We start from the raw sequence: 18,734 nt of genomic DNA on the forward strand, positions 1-18,734 counted from the left end.
ACTGCCACATAATCCTTGGCCAGTCCAGAGCAGTAATTCTTCGAACTGGCCCCAGAGGCAGCCACATACTCCATCCCTGACTTCCGGTGGTGGGATGGAGTCTGCACAGTCCAGCTGGGCTGAAACCAGTTTGGTCCCATTAGACTGTTACCTTACTGTCCTTGTTGCCATCTCTGCACGCCCCCCCCCTGTTGTGCAGGTGTTATTAGCTTTACTGGAGATCTATGGTCTTTTGGCAGCTGTGGCAATACTGACCCAACCTATCCCCTTTTCCTTATCTTGATCAGCAGACTGGTCTGCATTGAACTACATCGTATTGTCAATACTGTGCATACATTGCAAGGCTGCTCCAGAGTTTCAACCACACTCTGGAGTATTCCCCAGATTTCCTTAGTACAGGGCTAAATGAGATTAACCTGGTTTACCTTGCAATAAAGACCAGAGGTCCCTGGACATCACGTAGATAGTAAGAAGCAACTTATGGTCAATGCAGGTTATATTGAGTCCATGTAGACAAGCCTTTAGTCATGGCTGGTATTTTGGAGCTGTGTTCTTTTCTCTTGTTTGTATTTCTGCATTCCAGATAATTTTTCCGATAACTAAAAAGAAACAGATTTGTTTTAGTGCATTATTAGTACTAGTTGCAATTGAATGCCAGTAGTTAGACATTCTTTCCCCATAAATCATTCATGACAGCCCAGAAACCTTGTGGCAAGGTACAGAAGGGATAGAATATTCACCATTAATAAACAAATGGAGCTATGGAAGGCAGCTACTCTCATACTGCAGAGAGTTGCAAGGTTAGAAAAGAATCAGTTTTGAATAGAAAAAATAAAAAGATGATAATTTCAGATTTAATGGAGATGTTGCTGGGATAAAGGGGCTAATCTTCTATGCAAAAACTGTAATATCTGTCCTCATTTTCAGAGCAATGTCCTTGGCTTATCTGATGTTCTAATTTCTCTTTCCTCAAAATATATGAAGATATATAGTTGAACCGTGATGCTATTCCTTAACTTTGGGAGGTTGTTTTTGCAGCCCATATAGTAGAGCTTCCCCTGGGCAGAGGGACTCTGCACACTATGGCCTTGCCTCACTCAATATCTATAATTCAGTAAAGCCATTAAGGTGAAGTATTAGATTCAAAATGCGAATCCCTACAGTAAACACAACACCCTATCTATCTATCTATCTATCTATCTATCTATCTATCTATCTATCTATCTATCTATCTATCCACATAATAAAAGTGAAAAATGTATGTGTGTGTGTTTGTGGCAGAGGTGTCCACTTACACAGACAGCCTCCCGTCTCCACAAACATCTATAGTTCCCCCTGAGAAGACACCAATGGCCCTCCCTCCACTCACATGCATGTTATCATGAGCATCACAAACATGTAGCCCTAACCCTGCCAGTGTCCTCCACAAACACCATTCTGCCCCCCACCAAGTGAAGGCTTTCATGTGGGGATAATTTCATCCTAGATGTTTCTGTTTTTCCTCCAGAATGGACGTCCCAGGGTTCCTTAATTTGCATGACCCCACCTCTTCCTTGACCCTTTCCTATCCTTTCCTATGGCACACAGTTAACAGAGGAATTGATCAGCAACTGAACAAGAGGTTTGGGGAGAATTCAGCATGATTTCCAGGATTTGTACTTGACCTATTTCCAGAGAACATTGTTAACCCAACCAACATTAGATCTGGACCAAACTTGTGCCAGATGATGGGACTTGCAGTATCTTCACTAATACTGTGGCCCCCACAAACAATGGTCTGGGACCAAACTTGGCACAGAGAAGCCCCATGACCAACTGAACATACTGCAGGGGTTAGTGGGATGGACCTTGATTTTGGGAGTTATAGTTCACCTACATCCTGAGAAACTGTGACCCCCACCGACAATGGACTGGGACCAAACTAGGCACACAGATCCACATGTCTAACTGTGCATACAGGCCTGCTCTGGGGGTGACTGACCTTGGATCTGGGTGTTGTCGTTCACCCTTATCCAGAAAACCCTGAACCCAGCCAACTATGGATCTGGACTGAACTTGGCAAACACACCCAACATAGGTAAAGGTAAAGGTTTCCCCTGACATTAAGTCCAGTCATGTCTGACTCTGGGGGTTGGTGCTCATCTCCATTTCTAAGCCGAAGAGCCGGTGTTGTCCATAGACACCTCCAAGGTCATGTGGCCAGCATGACTGCATGGAGCGCCGTTACACCTAACATGGCCAACTGTAAATACTAGCAGGGTTTGGGGGTGATGGCCCTGGGAATCTGGGAGTTGTAGTTCTCCCTTATCCAGGGAGCATTGAACCCAGCCAATGACGGATCTGGAGCAAACTTAAGTGATATCACCTAGTATCCCAAAGCAAACAATGCCTTCTTCTAATAACCCGGGCACTGCCTGATCCCCAAGCTAGTAAGTTATAAGATAAAGGAAAGTTGTTAGAGGAGGAGATAATTTGGATGTTCTTTTTGAAGTAGGTGAGTTCATACAATCATGTAGTTCCAAAGTAGAAATGGTTTGGGAAAAGTAGACTAATCAAACTGAATAATTCCTAAGATCTAGTTTTCTGGTACCACAGTGGGCTCTGGCAGCCATTAGTCCTGACAGAAGGAAAATCAAAGATAAACATTCAGTAGTGGTATGGGTAAAGTGATGCCTGGGGAAAGAATAGAACAAGGGCACCCTTTCACACTGCACATATACAATTACATTTCATTTGCCATGGCTGCAACTTATGGAATCCTGAGATTGTTGACACTCTAGAACTCAGTGGCTGACAATTTTGCATATAGTTGCCTTATCTCCAAATGTCAGAATTCCATAGTGTGCTGCTATGGCAATTAGGGTGGAATCATGGTGCTATAACTGTGTAGTGTGAAAAGGTCCTGAGGCATGTCTGAGTTGAGGAATCCACTCTCCTTATTTTGTTCTCTGCCATATTTAAAAATAGCTGACACACATGATTGATGAGCTTGTTTGGAGACAGAGAACTGTAGAGACCAAAGCAGCCCTTCCCAATCATTCAGGAGAGAAGGAATGGGAATATTCTGCAATGGGCAATGTTCAGCAACCTTTTCTGTCTGTCATTCCACTGCTTGAATGTAACATTCTTTGGCGGGTGAAACCAAAACCAAAATAGATCAAGTTAATGAACCAAACAACAGGCCCCAGTGCCCTGGCTGCTACAAAGGCTGGGATTGGTAAGCAGCTTCCTTTCCTGTCTATATGGAGCCATCTGGGGCATCCTGCCAAGGTGAACGATAGCATGAAGAAAGGAAAGCAGGAAGCCCTTCGGTGTCAGTCTTGGCTCAGCCGTGTCAGTATCTTAGATCTGTGTCAGATACACCAGCATACTTCCCTTTGATAACTTTCTGTTTTCGGAGCATCCTAATAGGCAGCAGCACACAAAGCAAGCCTGGCACAGATAAAAGAGATCTCCATCTTCACATCCCTCTCAGGAGGGAGCCACTCTCTGTGATTAAAACTTGTCGTTTAGAGTACAACTAGAAATTACAGGAAAAGATAAAGCAACACATAAGGAAGGAGGCAGCTTGTTTTTCAATAGGATGAGAATGGAGATAAACCAAAAATCTAAATGAGGTTTTCTCTACAAGAAGAAGCACTAGATTAATGAATTTTAGGTCACTGGGGCAAGGAGGTGATGCTAGTTTAGAATGCCTGGAACACTTTCCGAAAGCATTATGTTTTAGGAAATTTGCAGGCAATTTTATCAGTTTTCCATAATCTTTTAATGAATATTAAATGGATTTAACTCTATAGGTTGTTTAACACTGTTTTAAGCAATACACACACATTACTAATGTTTTATATGGTTTTTAATCTGTATTCCATTTAAGAAATTGTAAGATACCTTGCATCCCATTATAGGAGAAAAAGTAGGATATCAATGACTATAATTATTAATAATTATCATAATGAATATGGCATGGGAGGATTTGTGTCCCATGGTTGTTAGATTGTGGAGCTTGAAGGTTCTGTTCTGTTCCCCCTTATTTATTTGTTTGTTTGTTTGTTTGCAGTATTTATACCCTGCTTTTCATCCCAAAGGGGACTCAGAGTGGCTTTACAGAACATATACAGTATATGGCAAACATTCAATGCTGATTATACAATTAACAAGGACAGACAACACAGAAGAGGTAAAGGCAGTTTTTTCCATTTTATTTCCTGCATCTTGGAGATTGTGTTCGACTCTGGCCATTGGGGGGGGGGGGGCGCGTGTTGTCTCTCCATTTTCTATGCTGAGGAGCTTCCTTCCCATTGATGTCCTTAAGGGCGCTTTTATTACCTCACCGCTAAAAAAGTAGCTATTTATCTACTCGCATTTCTGTTTTCAACCTGCTATTTATTTATTTAAAACATTTATATTCCACACTTTTCACCCCAAAGGGGATTCAGGGTGGAGCACAACATATATACGGGAAACATTCAATGACGGAACATAAACTAAAAATACATAAACACTAAAATCAGTTATATCCACTTTAAAAACCATTGTTTTGGTGGGCAGGTGAGCTGGGGCTAATGGCGGGTGCTCACCCCAACCCAGGCTCAAACTGCTGACTTTTCAATCAGCAGGATCCTTCTGCAGCACAGCGGTTTAGCCTGCTATGCTAAGCCTGGCCCCTTCTGTTTAACATCTCTGTTTTGGCCAGACCTCACCTGGAATATTGTGTCCAGTTCTGGTCACCACAGTTCAAGAACAACATGGACAAGCTGGAACATGTTTAGAGGAGGGAGACCAAATTGATCATAAATAGAGGCTGGATGACCATTTGTCGGGAGTGCTTTGATTGTGTGTTCTTGCATGGCAGCAGTATGTGGGAGTTGTAATAAGGTACATGGTTAAATTCCTGTGGGATCAGAACCGTGTGTGTGTGTGTGAAGAGGAAAACACTGGCCCTGATTAATGGCAAACCACAGGCTGAGTAATTAAGGTATGTTTTGGGCTTACTGAACATTTGTTCCTGGGCTTGCTAAATTCGTGCTACTCGGTGTAAGCACCTGACTTCCAGCCCCTGTGATGCTGGTATGCTTGTCTTCATGTCCAAGGAAGGAACATTGGAAGAGACCTATTTTCTACTGGAAGAACTGCATGAATCAAATGCATGGACTATGTGTAGGTGCAATACTCAGAAGATCTGTGACTGTATTATTGGTTTGTACTTTGCTTATACAAAAGTAAATTTGACTTTTGCATTCTTCTATTTTGAGTTGCTCATCTTTGAACAAACAAAGGGGCTAATCTTCTGGACCTGCACGTACTGAAAAACCACAACAAGATGGACTGGGTTGCTGCTTAGGTCTCTTCCTACTCTATGATTCTAAGTTGATGTAGCGTGACCCTATGAATGAGAGCATGAACTGCCTGCTCAGTTCTTGCAAACTCAGGGCAGTGGTTTCCTTGGTTGAACCAATCCACCTGTAGTGTTGTCTTTTTCTTTTCTTTCTGTTTTTTATTGAATTCTCCTTTACTGAGCATCATCGTCTATTCCAGTGAGTCACAATCTCATGGTGAACAATTTCAGATAATTCAGACCTTAGAACTCTTCGCCAGCACCACATTTCAAAAAAATTAATTTTCTTCCTGCCATCTTTTTTCATTGCCCAGATTTCATATCCCTATTCATATACAATCCTACAATAAGTATGCCTGGATTATTATTATTATTATTATTATTATTATTATTATTATTATTATTATTATTATTATTATTATTAATATCTCACTTTATCTCTCCCGAAGGGGACTCAAAGCGGTCCATCTTCTATCACTGGAGGCCCAGGTGAATCCTAAGGCTTCGGATGGCTGCAGCTAGCCCTGGATGGTCCACCAACAATAACTCTTCTGAATAAGGATAACTTGGCCAAAGTAATTCATGCACTGATTACTTTATGTTTAGATTACTGCAATGCACAGAAAGGCTGAAGCTCGCACAATATGTTCTCGCCTGATGGGAGAATGAGCCTATGCCAAAGAAGCCTGAAGAATCTACATAACATTGACATTAAAGAAACTGCATTGATTTCAATATGCTTTCAATCTGAGTTGAGGTGCTTATAATGTGATTTAAAGCTCTAAGCAGCCTGGAACCTTAATGCTTTAAAGAGTGTCTTTCTCTCTATACATTTCTACATTAATTTCCACACCATGTTGAAATTAAAAATTAAGCTCATACTTGTATATATCACTTCTTAAGTGGCTCTTTAGTATTTTAAATCCATATTTGCACAGTCTTTCCTTCAACTACATCCAAGTGCAGTCATGGCCATTGACAGAATGTTTAAGAAAAACAGAATGTGAGCATTAATCTATACATTAAACATTAAAGTGTTTTACCTACAGCTTAAATATTTGATTTATAGAAAGCAGAATACTTTCATAGCCACAGGAGGTAAAAGTCATAATTCTACCTCATGGCACTTTGAAAATATCAGAGTACTGAAGCATCAAAATACTAAAAGGGAAAAATCTACATGGACATTTTAGCCTCCAAAGCTCTTGAGAGCTGACAACATCAGATAGTTTGAGACCTACCATTATGGAAAATCTTTTTTTAAAAAATCAGGCAACAAGTCCTTTTGATCAAATAAATGCAAATAGATAAAAATAATAGATTCTCAAACACAGGCCTTTGCTCTGCAGAAGATTCCCTCTGAGATTTAGCATAGCAACACTCAGGAAGAAAGGCATTTAGCTACATATGTAACAGGCTGGGATTAGCATAAAGAAAGCTAATTGGCATTTGCTTTGAAGTTCCAGTGTCAGGAAAGAGCAATTAGGACAAGGAGTGCACACACACAAACACACACAACTGCACAAACATGACCTCTAGAGTTCTATCCGTGGAATCTAGGTATAGCTAAAACCAATTAATGAAGTTTCAGTAAACCAAATTATGTATCACTATGCTTTCCCACCCTTTTTTTGACATCCATTTTTTGACATCAAATATAAGAAGATATAATCATCCACATTTTTAAAAAATGGAATAGATAAAAATGATATGTATATGTATGTATGTGTGAAAATATATTCTAATGCAGGAATTATAACTTTCAAAAATACTTCTCAGCAAAAGCACAGAATGCTAATTGTACTGGCTCGGTGGGACTGGGCTGATTTCCTATGAGAGGTAGACTGAATTTAGAGCTGCAAGATGGCCAGTTTTAAATCAAATAAGCCATTTGTGTGTGGTGTGTGTGGCCTGTATTTTTAGCTCTGATCCCTTGGAGAATTTTACAAGCGCAGAAATAAGCATCAGAAGCAAAACTGGTCAGATGGGAACTGACCCACGTTAAAGGTGCTCAAGTTTCATTTCTGTCCTTTCCTTTTTTATGGTGAGTGTTTTTGATAAGGCCTTTGTTTATATTATGGTGAATTTTAATTTTCCCTGGAACAACAGAAAAGTTGATCACCTTTAAAAGTAATCTGGGGAGTGCAATACTGGCTGAGATCCTTGTAATCTTCAACTATCTTAATTTGTCAGGGAAAGCTCCAATTAAGCCTTTGTCACCCCACATTTACAACTGCTTTCAAAATGGTTTGTTGTGTGGTTTCTGGGCTGTATGGCAATGTTAGTCGTCCCCCCCCCCCCCCCCCCGCTGTCCTCACAGTCTTCTTTTGAAGCATAATTTACTGTTATGCTCAGGACTGCTTAATATAAGTATAAGCAGATTTGCATGTGTGCATATGAGGTCCAGCAAATAACAGTGGAAATTTTTTAAAAACCACTTCTGTGGGATCTCTCTCCCCGCCCCAATTGTTATTTTAACTGTTTAAGATTATAAAGTGTAAAAGAAAAAGTTTCAGAGAATTCTAATTGCTTTCTATGTGTGCTTCCCTTGAACACCTGTGAGTTCAATTTGACAGCCCAATCAGTTGATCAGCTATTTAGGGCTTTTAAAAAGTGCATGTGACCTGGAGCAGTCTACACTGGGAGAGGGAAGGAAAGCGTGTGTTTTGCATGAATGCAGGGATATACAGTCATGCAAAGGTGCACATTTTTCAGGCTGAACCAGGTTATCTTTTTAAACACGTGTTGTTGTTTTTTTACCTCTTAACCCAATCTCTTCCACACTTTGGCTAACTGCCCCCTCTCTAACCTGGTTATTTCTGGGTTTTACAGCATGTGTAGAAGGGCCCTGAATTCCAAATGCAAAAGTATTTTTGACTCAATTAACTTAGCAAAAGTGAAGGGAGAGGGGAGGCAGAGGCTTGCTCTTTGCTGTTAGTGCACACAAAAGCACACTGCTCCACTTCTCACTGGTTTGGGTATTCTTCATCATTAGTCATTTTTGCCATCTTCACAATGTTCTTGGTTAAGTGTCCCCATTTTTATTTGTGAAATGTTAGAGAATATGAATCTTGTTCAATGTACTTATGTAATGGTGGCATTCCAAGTGATGCTTTGGCTGTTCTGCTGGCAGTTCTCAGCTGTAGGTTGGGCCTATATACTAGCCTGCTGGCACACTGTGGGTCCATCCAGACAAACCCATAATGCGGGATCTGTCTTGGTTTTACCAGAGGCATCCAGATGACATTTCTGGTAAAACCAAATTAATTAAACACCCGGTAAGATCCAGATCTATTTGGCATGCAGCCACCCTACTTGGAAAGCCCTGTTTTTGGGGGCTTGTGGGGATGCAAATTCATGCCAAAGTGGATTTTAAAAACCTGCTTTGGTGTGGATTTTTGTCCTGTGTGGAAGCGCCCTCTGATGCACTTGTAGAAGGACAATAGCCCAACAGGATTGCTGTTATGGTGTTGTGTGCCTCAAAGGCATTTTGAAGTTATGGCAACCCTAAGATAACTGCATCACAGGATTTTCTTGGCAGAACTTGTTCAGAAGAGGTTTGCCCTTCTCTTCTATGTGGCTGAGAAAGGGTTACCTGCCCCAAGTCAACAAACAGGTTTACATGGCCTAAGTGGGGATTTGAGTCTGGTCTTCCAGTATCATTTCCAACATTCAAATCACAGCACCATGATGTCAGGCTTACAGCCTGCATAACAAGTTTGGTTTTAAAAGACATTTTGCAAATCTTTCTCTCACATTGTATGTATAGAAACCAAGTACTGTAGACTGATTGTTGAATCTTATCCATAACTCCAGTTTTGTTTTTGTTTCCTTGTGCCAATTTGATTCTGTCAAAAGAAACTAGATTTTTTAAAAGTTATTGTTGGGTTCTGTTACTTTGATGCAACTGAATCTTGAATAGAAATACTTTGCATGCTGATATAAATGTGGACACAAGAATACACATTTCATAGTTTTACTACCCTTTTTTTTTTCAATCAAAGCATCACATATGGATCTTCCCAGACTGTCTCTCATGCAGGCTGGATATAGCTTCAGCAAATCTGCTGCCTTATCTGCCTCGAGGGTATGACCTGGAACAAGTATGCATAAAAATGGTGCATTAAAAGTCACTGCGAGTTGTTTTAATATCACATTCTATTTTTGTAGGTCTATAGTTTTCATTGTTGTTCTGTTTAGAAAACGATGTTCCTATTTCTGTTTCAGCTGATGTAGTGAGTCAGGCAGTGATTTTAAGATTTCCATTTTCTCCACATTTCTGTATCACCAAACCACATGTTGTTTCAGGATCATTTATATGCCAAACCATATGTCATTTACAGCTCTGTCACCAATAACATTTGTTTTTTGTAAAATCTTTTGGACATATTCCAAATTGTCACTGCAAATAAATTTCAAGTGGCCTACCTTTTTAATTTTTTGAGGAAGGACTTCTTTTTTTTAAACTTTCAAATTGTTTATTTTTTTTAAAGACCCAGTATTAGCTTGCCCTCAAAATCTCATTAAAATTGGTTTAAAAATGTAGTGACAAGGGTAAATTTATTCTGATAAGGAGGTGCTATTGACAATCTTAGCATATTCTCAAATATTTCACAAATGAAAATGGGATATTAAAAAAAGGAGGAGACATAAAAAAGCAAGAGTGAGGTAAAGGTTTCCCCAAGAAAATGGAAAGAATCTTGTCACAGAGGTGATTTATATGGTGATGACATTTTGGGTTTCTGTTTTTTGCAACAGTGATTATGGAGGGTTTAATGATGTTACATGTTAAAACCTAATAGCCTCTGGATCAACAACTCACAGCTTGAAGCTTTTCCAAAATTGGCAAGCACGGTTCTCAACATTTCCTGAATACACATTGAAACATTCCCAAGAGCTGATACTTGTGGAAGGCAGGAACGAAGGCAGACAAGCAAGCATGTGTGCTTTCTTTCATCTACACTATTTTATGCAATTATTTTCCTGTTTTTGTGTTATTGTTATGCACTTTCAAGTTTTGCAACTTATGCTGACCGTGGTGTGTGTGTGTGTGTGTGTGTGTCTATCTATCTATCTATCTATCTATCTATCTATCTATCTATCTATCGACAAGATATATTCAGAGGAAGTTTGCCATTACCTTCTCCTAAATATAGCCTTCATCACTTTGTATTCCCTAAACAGGCCCAGCTCAGCTTATCCTATATACACAAAGATAAATTCAGAAATTTTACTTAAAAAATCAACCCAAAAAACCTGGGTTGACATGGGTGAATGTGAGTACTGTACCTTAAGATTTATAAAAAAGGAACCATCTGTTATCGAACACCACTACCCCCTCCCAAATAAAAAGGATCTATAGTTTGGGGATCTATAGTTTGCTAAGGACATCAGGCTAAAATGGTATGAAAGGGTTAATTCTTGGTCACCCGATGACAGGAGTAGCAGCAGCATGGACTCCTTTTCTCTCTGGCTATATCTGTATACAGCTTATCTGGTTATATATATATTTACTAGCTGTGCCCGGCCACGCGTTGCTGTGGCGAAACATGGTGGTTTGGGAAATAAAGTATTGAGGAATTGGTGGTAGTTAAGGTCAAGGGTAAAGGTTTTCCCCTGACATTAAGTCCAGTCGTGTCTGACTCAGGGGGTTGGTGCTCATCTCCATTTCTAAGCCGAAGAGCCGGCGTTGTCCGTAGACTCCTCCAAGGTCATGTGGGATGACTGCATGGAGCGGCGTTACCTTCCCGCCGGAGCAGTACCTATTGATGCACTCACATTTGCATGTTTCCGAACTTCTGGGTTGGCAGAAGCTGGGGCTAACAGTGGGGGCTCTCTCCGCTCCCCCAATTCAAACCTGTGGCCTTTCGGTCCAGAAGTTCAGCAGCTCAGCGCTTTAACACGCTGCGCCATCAGGGGATATTATTTCCTAAAGGTTGTGAATATACAATATTTCTGATTGGTTTTTTTTGTTTGTTGGAGGCAAGTATGAATGCTGCAATTAGGAAAAATGATTAGGATGTAATGGCCTTGCAGCTTTAAAGCCTGGCTGTTTCCTCCCTAAGTGATTTTTTTCTTGGGAGGTGTTAGCTGGCCCTGATTGTTTCCTGTCTGGAATTCCCTTGTTTTCAGAGTGGTATTGTTTGCGATATTTTATGTGCTTCTACTGTCTGTGGCCCTGAGAAAATAGAGGATTTTCCAGACTTTGATTATGGGAATACTTTGTTGGGAGGTGTTAGCTGGCCCTGATTGTTTCCTGTGTGGAATTCCCCTGTTTATTTACTGTCCTGGTTTTAGAGATTATATTGTTCTGCATTATTCTATCCCAGTAATTATTTCATATTAAAGAAGAATCTCACTTATCCAACATTCGCTTATACAATGTTCTGGATTATCCAACGCAGTCTGCCTTTTCATAATCAATGTTTTTGTAGTCAGTGTTTTAAATTCATTGTGATATTTTAGTGGTAAATTTGTAAATACAGTACAGTAGAGTCTCACTTATCCAACATAAATGGGCCGGCAGAACGTTGGATAAGCGAATATGTTGGATAATGAGGAATTAAGGATAACCCTATTAAACATCAAATTAAGTTATGATTTTACAAATTAAGCACCAAAACATCATGTTAGACAACAAATTTGTCAGAAAAAGTAGTTCAGTACACAGTAATGCTATGTAGTAATTACTGTATTTATGAATTTAGCACCAAAATATCACGATATATTGAAAACATTGACTACAAAAATGCATTGGATAATCCAGAATGTTGGATAAGTGAGACTCTACTGTAAATACTACATAGCATTACTGTGCATGGAACTACTTTTTCTGTCAAATTTGTTGTATAATATGATGTTTTGGTGCTTAATTTGTATAACGATTACCTAATTTGATGTTTAATTGGCTTTTCCTGAATCCCTTCTTATTATCCAACATATTCACTTATCCTGCCGGCCTGTTTACGTTGGATAAGTGAGACTCTACTGTATATTTCTAATCTTATATTATCTGCTCAGAACTGGATTATATGAGGCTCCTTCTTCACAGCTGTATAAAATGCACACTGAAGTGGATTATATGGCAGTGTGGAGTGAAGATAATCCAGTGCAAAGCAGATAATATAAGATTATAAATGGGTTATATTGCTGTGTTGAAGGGCCTTGAGTCTACACTGCCATATAATCCAGTTAAAATCTGATAATCTGTGGAAGAAGCCTAAGTAAGGCCTAAATCTGCCTGTCCCCGAACTGAAACCTGGCTGTCCCTTGGTTGCTAGGCAACGAAGTGGGCAGAGATTAGCCCTCTAAACTGGCAGCAATTGGATAAAAAAAATTATTGATCTCCCTCTAATTAGGACTTTGTTTTTCTTTTCTTTTTGTTGTATCAACCTTGAGGCGTGGATGATGGGTTGTGTTGTCAAATTTTGAGGTTGGGGGGCCTGTACTTTTGTTGTTTTGTGAATTGCCGTGATGCCATCACTCTTTTATATATATAGATAGTAGAAATGAACATGTGGCAAATGTGCTAGAATCACAGCTACCAGGGACATTAGCCTGTGCTTGAGCAGCCACAGGCAATGGCTCACAAACACAGAAATTTCAAGGCTTTTTGTGTAGCTGGGGTGAGAGAAGGTATTTACATTTCTATACTCTAGCCTGGGAAAGTATATTCAAACAGTCAGGGTAAAAACCAAGAAAACAATTACTTTATTTTATTTCTGCAATACAGAATCAGCTTGAGGCCCAGATGATAACGACACAAACTATACAAAGGGCTTTCTTACCCAAGCTTTTGTGGGAGTTTGTTATCTGGCCACTCTAGTTAGTTTGAAGGTAGTTTTGAACTGCATTAGATGGGCAGTCTATATAGTGCCACAGTGTCTTCTACACACACACAGTGTATGTGTGTGTGTAGGAGACATTAGCATGGCATCTACGTGGTTACCCGGGCTATCAATCTAACTCAACACGGCTCCTTTAAGGTTCTTATTGAGTTACTAAAATCTAATCTAAGCCTTGAACACACACACATATGTGTTCTCGAGACAAGAAACACAGTTTCAGTTCACAATATGTCATATGGGAATAATTATATTGTCTTAAATTAGGGAAGAGCTATAAAGATTACAGAGATAATGTAAAGAGCAATTAATGTTTATATGTTGTGTTAAAATTACATGTGTTTTGCAAACCAAGTCCAAAGGTTTTAGATTTTAGAAACAACCTGTGATCTTTGGTGCAGCAGGTGAAAAGATGACAGCCCTAGTGACTGACATTGTGTTTTAAATGAGTTGTTAAAACAATCTCAGCAACTGCCAGTTCAATAGACTGTTGTTTTTTCTCGCCTTTTTGCTTCCCTTCTCTTTGCTCCAGGGGATTCAACAGACGCTCAGAGTCTATAATAAGTTATTCCTAGGCAGCCTCCATGCTGATTCTATGGATTTCCATTTCCACACATTCCCCTCTAGACTGCTGCTAACTAATATCCTCATTTCTCCAGCGCTCCCCCAGGGATTGTTCTCATTCAACTCTGTCCTTCTGGGATTAAAGACATTCATATTACTGGTGGGAAAACAATTTCTGAATTTTGTCGGCACTTTTCAGAGCAAGTTTCTCTCCTTGTAGCACAATTAAACAAGACAAGCTGGAAGAAAAATACAATTTAATATGTTTTTATTAGACATGTTGTGTGGTGGATGGAGCTCACTGCTGCTTTAAGTCACTTAAAAGTAATGCTTCCATGAGCTTCACAGAATTTGCAGGAATTCTGCTTTTTATTTTATTTCCTCAGACTACTTTTTCACAAGGAAAAGTTATAATATGTATGGAATCTGCAATATGGAAGGTGGCAGCCTGTCCCCCGACATTACAAAGTACACCCATTTTGGCCTTGTTTCTGCCAACTCTAGTTCCAATCCTGTTTTAATGCAGGTTGTGACTGACTTAAACTGAGGTTGTGTGGATGTTGATAGGAAAAGGTTTCTGCCACTTTGATATATAAAAAAGAGCCAATGATACAGAAATATTGCCTACTCCCGAGCATGCTTTGGCAGAGCTCAGGAGTGGGCAATGGCTGGCCTTCCAGATGTTGCTGAATTAGCTAGCATATCCACTGATGGGGAGTTCTGGCATAGTAGTTTAACAGCATGATCTGTAGGATTAAGTCATGCGTGCCCACATGGGCCAAATTAAATGGACTCACTTTGCAACTGCTGCAAGGAGACCACATGACATATGGCTGGTTTTGCATCTTAAGTGCCGGTTTCCACCATTAATCCAGAGCAAGGCAAATTGGAATTTAGAGGACTGCTCCAGAATGATCCTAATGTTTATTGAATTGTGAATAGCTGGTTCAGACTGGATCTGGTGCCATCTGTATCCACACTTCAAAAAGACCCACCCCTGTTTTGCCAACCAGAAGCAAGTCTAAGCAACTCCCCGGAAGAGCCTCGCTGGCAACTTCTGGAAGTCGTATGGGACTTTGCCAGCAAGGCTCTGCCAGGAAGCTGTTTCTGGTGGGTGAAACAGTGGCGGTGGCCCCTAGGACCACAGGGCATTGGTGTTGATGTGCTATTGGCCTGGCCCGCTGTCAGGACTCCTAAAGGACTTTGGTGCGGTTACACAGCAGTAGGTGTGGACTCTCCATGCTGCATTTGAGACATCTCTGGAGCAGTTTTTTCTGGAGTATTTTGAACAGTGTAAATGCAGCATCTAATTGGTTTTAGTAAGTTTAGGTTTTAATATTAAGAAAAATTAGGATAAAATCCTCTCCCGATCCATTTTTCTTCATACCATACATAATTCTATACATTTACATCACATCTCCCTGACCCACATTTTTGTCTCAGATGAAGAACCTCAGCTGTTTTAACAATATTTCACATGGAAATCCAAGTTACAAAGAGTATCAGTTTAGTCATTTTCATTTGTAGTGAGAATTCAGGATTGGTTTGCCCTAGAAACCATTCATTTGTCTTTTAAACTTTTCATGATCTCTGTAGAACTTATCTCTAGCATGACATTTCAAACGAGTAGAATTTCCCCCCCAGCTTTCTTCATTGTACAGCTTTCCCAGAAATTATAAATATCATGGCCTGGATAATTCTGGTTTTTACCAATATGTCTCACTCTTGAGGATATTCTCTAATTTATTTCTGGTTGTCTTTCCAAAGTTCAGTCTTCTGATTACTTGACTAAGTCAAGATACAGGGAAGTTTAAATATTTCAATATTTTCATTAGCTTTTCAAAAATTATGTAAATAATTATTTTTTTTCTTAATATTCAGTTTTTCCATTTTCTTCCTTAACTTTCATTAGTGGTCATTCCAAAAAAATTGGTCTTTTCTGTAAGTAATATAGTATCTGCATATCTTAAATTGTTTATATTCCTTTCCCCAGTTTTCATACCTGGTTCCCTTGAATCTTAACCTGCTTTCTGTATGTTATGTGTGGCATACGCATTAAATAGATAGGGTGATGACATGCAGTCTTGTGTGACTCCCTCTCCAATGGAAAATCACTTTGTTTCTCAATATTGTGTCCTGACAGTGGCCATAGTATAGGTTCTACTTCAGGACAGTCATATGTTGTAGCATTCCCATTTTTAGAGCAAACCATTATTGCTCAAGATCTACATGGTTTAAAGCTTTGCTGTTGATTTCCCCTTGAAATGGTATTTTCCGTTATCTAATTATCTTTGCAATATGATCCTTTGTGCCCCTTCCTTTTCTGAACCCAGATCAGATACCTTCCATTTCATACTCTATATAAGGTAAAACTCTTTTTGTAAAGTCTTGAGCATTACTCTGCTTGCATCAGTGCAATAGCTCAATGTTTACTGCAATCCCAGGCGTCCCTTTTTTGGTCTGCATATTAAATATTTCTGATCTTTTGACCACTACTTTTTCCTTATTAGTTTGCAGGTCTTTATTAGTATGTGAATGGATTCCACCTCTACATCAAGTGATAAAGCTGTCTATGCTTGATGATTTATTTTTCTTAAGTGCTTTGAGACCCTTGCCAATGTCACTTTCTAAAAAATTTCCTTGAAAATATCTGCCACCATTTCATCTCTTTTCATCTCAGTGCACTGTTTCAACTGAATTTTTATTTTGTCCTGATTACATAATGTGTTCCCTTGTTGCCAGCATAACACCCCTGTTCTTGGTTTAAATTTCACTTTGATTTCTCAGATCCCGTGAAAGCAGTCTCTTCTATCATTTTTTTTGGTTGGTCTTGCTTATTTTTGTCATTGACAAATATAGTTGTTTTCACCCCTGTGAACTATATTGCGAACTATCTCTGTTGAAATGCAAATAATTATGGGTTTTGGATATTTAAGACTATTTGGCTTTACAAAAGTCCTACTTAGCAGGGTGAGGGGGTCTGATTTATGTTATCAAATTAATGGGCCACAAAATATTATTTTTTCTCACACCCTGTTTACAAGTTTTAAATGACAACCATTATCGTGACCTGAAGGAAATAAAAGTGTCTGGTTTTAAAAAGTCAGGGTCAGCACACTGAAATGCAAGTAAAAGTCACTATGGGCCCAATTCAGATGATTTTGGAAGGAGAGCAGGAATAACTACCGTAGGAACTGGAATACTAAAAGTCTGACTGCCGTGCACCCTGCATGATTAGTTTCCAATTCATTTGGGTGTCCTAGGAAAAATGGTATCTGCATCTTTCTTGGCTTGTGTTCTATATATTATTATCAAACACTGTGTTCCATGGTTGTGAGCATCACCACTAATGACAAACCGTAATTTCTTAGCTTCTAAATCTAACATAAGAAATAACAGCCAGAATATTAGAAGACATGACTGTTTTCCATAAGGACTAAATGGCATAAAGTAAGGCACATGTCTTGACATGTTTTCTGATCATTGGGTTCCATTTTAAAATTTCCATTCTTTCTCCAACAGTTACAGTTAAAACATATGATTCTTTCCTACTTGTATGCCATAACGTATTTTTAAAATGTGCATGGCTTCTGACTTGATGACTGAGGAAAAATTTGTTATACCGAGCCAACAGAAAAAAATATAGCTTAACATGAAAAGAAGTAAAGGAAAATGCTTACTGCCCTTTATTTAGTGCATCAGTAACTGTCCCCTAAAAAGATATTGTGCATGAAGATCCCATTTTTAAAGAACAAAAATCATTTTTCTCATTGTTTACCCGCTTTCAGCCGATGCTAAATAATTGCAGTACTATAACTGCCATGGTTGCATTTGATGTAATCTTGGTTTTTATAGTTTTGGGAGGCACTGGAGTACTCTGGCAGAGAATTGTAAATGCTACATAAAACTAGGGATCCCAGGATGGAACTATAGCAGATGAAGTAGAAGCGAAGTGCTATAGATTTAATATGAAATGTCCTGGAGGAGAAAAGCACAATGAAAAGGGACCACTTCTGACCTCCATATGTTCAGCCAGCAGCTTCTACACAGGTAGGCTTGATATGTAAAAATCCCTGCAAAAATTAAGTTTGAGGGCTTTTATGCACCAGCAGGGTAACGCCCAGCCAATGTGGAATAGTTATGTCCTGGACTTTGTAGTCGCTTTGGTCTAAGGATAAACCACTGAACTGCTGACTCTCCTGATCAAAAGGTCAGAGGTTCGAATCCAGGGAGTGGAGTGAGGTCCCGCTATTAGCTCCAGCTTATGCCGACCTAGCAGTTTGAAAACATGCAAATGTGAGTAGAACAATAGGTACCGCTCTGGCAGGAAGGTAACGGTGCTCCATGCAGTCATGCCAGCCACATGATCTTGGAGATGTCTACGGACAACACTGGCTCTTCGGCTTAGAAATGGAGATGAGCGCCAACCCCCAGAGTTGGACACAATTAGACTAAATGTCAGGGGAAAACCTTTACCTTTTACCTTGGCCTATTCAGCCTGTGTAGACAAGCCTTGTAGTCCATGGCAAAGAGGTGTGGGTGAGGATGAAGAAAAAAAAGGACAGATTGGAAGAAACTGCTTGTACAAACTGCCCACAAAGTAAATGGTGTCCAGATTTTCAGCAGAATCTGTGAAGGTCAGAAATAAATTTTGCCATTTTGACACTCCTCCTCTTATTGTCTAGTTTACCACAGTCCTCTGGCTTTCTTAATCCCAACAATTTAGTGCCATCTTCCATAATAAATCCTTTCCCCATGTTCTTTCCCACATCACAGTACAAAAGATAAATGTGTTCTTCCTTTGTGGACTTTTATTACTTTTTGTTATATAAAACATAACAAGATCCTTCAGAAGAATCTTCTGAAGAGATTTCATGTGCTTTTTCCATTATGGCCTAAGTTTTTTAGCATTAAGAACATTAACATGCCATTTTAGAATACTGTAAAATGTACATCTGGACTGTGCAGAACATGCTGAGCCTCACAGGACA

Source organism: Anolis carolinensis, chromosome 1 (assembly GCF_035594765.1).
Source record: "Anolis carolinensis isolate JA03-04 chromosome 1, rAnoCar3.1.pri, whole genome shotgun sequence".
In the NCBI taxonomy this organism is placed as follows: Eukaryota; Metazoa; Chordata; class Lepidosauria; order Squamata; family Dactyloidae; genus Anolis; species Anolis carolinensis.